Source organism: Trachurus trachurus (genome assembly GCF_905171665.1).
Source record: "Trachurus trachurus genome assembly, chromosome: 17".
In the NCBI taxonomy this organism is placed as follows: domain Eukaryota; kingdom Metazoa; phylum Chordata; class Actinopteri; order Carangiformes; family Carangidae; genus Trachurus; species Trachurus trachurus.
Window position 1 is genome coordinate 7,987,243 of NC_139900.1, and position 4,945 is coordinate 7,992,187.

A 4,945-nucleotide genomic window follows, 5' to 3' on the forward strand; every position below is an offset into this window, starting at 1 on the left:
CAATAATCCTGGTGTTTCTCACAGTCTGAGCTCAAGTCATTTTATTTTTTTGAATCACTTTTATTTTATTTACAGTTTTGTTAATTTACCTTATTCTTGTAAGATTTTGTCAAGTTAAAGGGAGAGTTCACCCAAAATTGAAATTTCCCTGTCTCTGAGTTACAGGGGGTCTCGGCGGAGTCTCGCGCGAGACCCAAGTTGACGCTCGGTGTGTTCATGTGCAGTCGGAAGCTCCCGTTTGTGTCATAAACACAGGAATATCAACTCTTGACTTGCTTCAAGTAAAAAAAACTTCTCGGCGCATGTTTGAGTCTCCACCTGACGCTGTCTGTGGGAAAAAATGCAAACTTCAAGCAAGTCAAGAGTTGATATTCCTGTGTTTATGACACAAACGGGAGCTTCCCACTGCACATGAACACACCGAGCGTCAACTTGGGTCTCGCGTGAGACTCCGCCAGACTTTGAATTAGATCTAGTTTTACAAACATGTCGGCTTGCTTGAAGTAAATAAACTTCTCTGTGCATGTTTGAGTCTCCATCTGACGCTGTCTGTGGAAAAAAAATTGCAGCTTTGAGGGATGTAAACAGCCTAAGCAGCGGAGCTTGCATCCGCTCCCATTCATCGCTGCCGTGGCGATGCGGGGACAGACACAACTACCGCAAAACAGGAGATATTAAACTGAAAATCTTCAGATTGCTTCTTTTAGACCTAAAATGTTAGGAAAATACACCCCCGAGTTGAATTTGCCCGGAATTGTCCTTTAATAAACATATAAACCAAGTGGAGCAGCAGCCATTCAGAGCTGGTGCAGGACAGACTTAGATAAAAATGGCCTGTCGGGGAAGGAACCTTTACTCCCATGTCCTACATTTATATTTGCTCTTTCCTCTTGTGTCCACTTGAGTCGCCACCAAAACAAGAATATTCTGGTCAAGTTACAGACAAACAACACGAGACAGGAGCAAATAATCCACAGACATTACACAAAGAAGCTGATGAAATAAAGTAAATAGATAAAGACCTTGTTTCAAGGCCGACCGAGGTGTGCTGCTTGGGGCCTGTATGGCCACCAGAGGGCTCCACCAACAGTGCAACTCCTCCAGACCTTTATCCATCCATCTATCCATTATCTGTGGAGGGAGGGGGCAATCCCAGCGAACATATAGGGTTCATATCAAAGAGGACCGTGGGTCTCTTCTATAAAAGTGATAAATAACACAGCAGTGTCCCAGAGAATCAATGCATCTTTTCCTTTACTTCTGTGTCAGCTGACCTAACATTTCTTTGTTCCCAAATTAAAATAAATATGTAATGTGTGTCTATGCATATGCATGTATGTGTATCTTGTGCTTTATTTTTGTAATATGTGCATACCTGTTTGTTTTCTTCTTCTTCTTCTTCTTCTACTTCTTGAAAATGTTATTTTCCAACACTTGTATTTGACTGTTTCTCATAATTGTATGTTCTTGTTTTTTTGTTTGTTTGTTTTTTGTCCTCTGATACGCTTGTGCCTCTTATTTGTTTGTTTGTCTCTTTCTTAAACACACAGAGATGTGGAACTAATGTTTGTGATCTTCCATCTCAGTGACTTCCTTATCCTGTGGCCTGGTTGCCGTATCACAATACAACCACAGTGTGGCAGTGTTGCCTCTGGAAACGTCCATGAGACGTTCACAAACTACATTACTTTGCTCACGCTTCCCCTTTGGTAACCAACCGATAGTATCTTTTGTCTCAGCAGCACAGTGACGTCTGACCCCGTGTGAACCTCGGCCTTGTGGCTTCTGGTGGATCTGAGGTTTTCCTGCTGGTGCCACTCTGCCATTGTGTCATACACTGACTATACCCCGCTGGTTTCACTATCGCTTCTTGTTATTGTCTTCTTCTGCCTCTGAAAACAGCTTCAGTGCTCCCACCCTTCACACACTTTATAATCTGCCTCTTATGCTTGGTTTCCTCACCCACCAGTCAGTGTCTGAGTGTGTGGACGGATCATCGGAGGTATGTGGCAGGATGATTGTGAGCTGATGTAAAGATCTGTAATGGAGACGATGACTTCATGTGTCATTTGGCATCAGCTGTTACGTTCCCATCACACAGTATGCAGTGATTATAGAGCTCCCTTAGTGCTTCATATTTAGTGAAGCCTATTTTTCATGTTAGGCTGTACAAAGGTTTCTTGATGGTTATTTCCCATGTAGTTCTCTGCTTTACTCCAAACTGGAATAATGTAGGCCTAATGTCTGATTAAAGACCAATTTCACTTAATTTCACTTTTATTTAACTCACAACCACATACATGGTATGGAGCCAGCTCTGATATTCAGAAAAAACAAAAAATATCACTTAAACAAGGGAAGGATACTCTTCAAAAAGGCACCTACAGTAACTTATAAATACATCTTTTAGTTTATCACATTGTAGTAATAAAATAAGGTTAAAGCAACGCTAGGCCTATATAGTTTTTTGACCTTAAAGGGATAGTTTAACATTTTGGCAAATTGGCCCATTGCCATAATCCGTATAGTCATAGCAGTAAGTTTCGTTACCTTTAATTGTCGGTGCAAGCTATTTTTAGAACGGCGGAGCAGAGCCGTGAGCTGCTCAGAGCTACGCTACGGAGTCTAATAGGATTTCTTGGTTTCCCTCATCAAACTCATCAAATACACAATCCAACAACTCCACAACGCTCTGGTGGACAAGTTGTGACCTGCACATTCACCACGCAATGAGATAATAACACAACTTTACCAGACAGAGTTGTTTTAGAGGCAAAATGCAGAGACAGCTTGCCGAAAAACTGCCCCCGACGGGACGTGCATCAGCGGTTTGATGTGGAACTCATCGCCGAGACAGTTATCATCACAAAGATTACAAAACCTCTTGCTCTAAGCCTTTCCCTTATCTGCTTGGATTTTTACATTTTTAGAGGAAACACATCATAACATCATTTGTCTTATCTTTTTATTTTATTTATTTAACCTTTATTTAACCAGGCGAAAAATCATTAAGAACAGGTTCTTATTTGCAATGATGGCCTGACAAAAAGCACAAGCTTCTTGAGGGGAGAGATCTTTACATCACATCAGTACAACATGTTCTGAATTATATTGTATACCTGAAATGTTTTAATGCCAATGAAACAGCCTCATCCCACTGTTTCCACTGACTGGCAACACAGGCAGGGGGCATAAGTCTTCCATACAAGCCCTTTATCAAAGTATATCAACTGCTTCAAACCAAACCCATGCACAGAGAAGCAATTTTGCAGCACAAGGCCGTTTTGTACAGGAAACAGGTAAAGCTGACACGGCAAATAACTGAGAGTGCATTTCACTACAGGCTGCTCTCTCACCTTGCAAAGGAAGGTGATGGGCCACTCAACAAAAACAGCAACACAACAACAAAATCATAACATTGAATTAACATGGCTTGATTAAACTGATAAGAAGAGCACAATATTGCTTCTGGGTCCCAGTCTCTACAAATAGGCTACAGGAAAATAACAGGCCCCAGTTTACTACATGGCACAAATTGGTAGTAACTTTGTTCAACTGGCAATCAAACAAAACATGCTCTTAGTTGTTCACCTGAGATAAAAGTCATTTCTGCTCATGTTGTGGGTTCTAACCAAACCATGTTTCAAATGGAAAGTAGCCTACCTGAAAACTGGAAGATATAGGCTACTTTCTACCACAGTCCAAAACTGAGGCTCAACTGATGCTTGATGTTGACTTTCTCTCACTGTGTTTATTAGTAATGAGTTCGTATGTAGATGATTTTTCTTTCCCTATAGGGGAGAGTGGGGTAAGATGAGCCAGTGGGTAAGTTGACCCACCCCTTGTTTCTAGGAAACTATAGGAAAAAGTTAGCATGTGACCAAATATTTGGGAGGCAGGCATCATTTCATGGAGTCTGTTAAGATTAGAACCACGTGGGTAAAGTGGTTTAACATTTATGACCAAAAAAATAATTTTTCACTCTCGAGAGTGAATTTTGTCGATCATAAGTTTCATGAGAATTGTGTTTAGACCAAAAGAGATGTTTGAAAATTAGTTTTATACATGGGTTGTGGTATCTATGAGCTACAACATGAGGTAGTAAACCTAGCATGAAACTGCACCATTTTAGCTGTGAGAGCAATAAACCCAAGCTAAGTTGATCCATTTGGCCAGGGGTAAGTTGAGCCACCTATCCAATACACTTAGTGAATATAATTGGCTATATGTCCAAATGATTAAATCAAGATTCTGTAGGCTATGTTTGTGATTACAGTAAGTATGCTCCTATAAACAGGAAAAGTTGTTTATAGTGTGCCAAACTTTACTTTCAAAGAAAAATATCTGGGATTCTTCCCAAGATGCGATGTAATTGCAAAACTCCCCAAATCTCAGTGAGTTGGTGGCTCAGCAGGAAGTCCCTGCAGTTTGTGTTCACCTGTAGCCTGGACAGATGAAATAGTAAAGGGGGAGGTAGGTGATGGATGGAAGGAAAGAAGGGGGGGTTGATCAATTTACCCCACTCCTATGGTCAACTTACCCCATTCATGGGGTAAATTGAGTCACAAGACCACTTTTTTTGAACATGCTATATTTTAAAAACAGTTATATTTACACTCATTCTGTTAATTTGTAGGGATGCAAAACATCCTGAAATATATACAGATGTGTTAGTTAGCAACAAAACTATAATTGTCTTGATGTAGTAGTCCTGAATACAAAAAGTGGCTCAACTTACCCCACTCTCTCCCCTACTGTTTTCTACTGAACCTATATTTTTCACCGCGTGTTGAAAAACTTCACACTTTTGACCGGTGTGTGGTGTGTGCTCAATAAATCCTCCACGACGTGCCGCCGCCTTGGCTCCTCCTGCATAGCTAGGCGGGGCTTAAATAAGAAAAGAGGTTTGTTGGGGCATCGAGAAAAAAAAAGAAAAAAAAAAGGA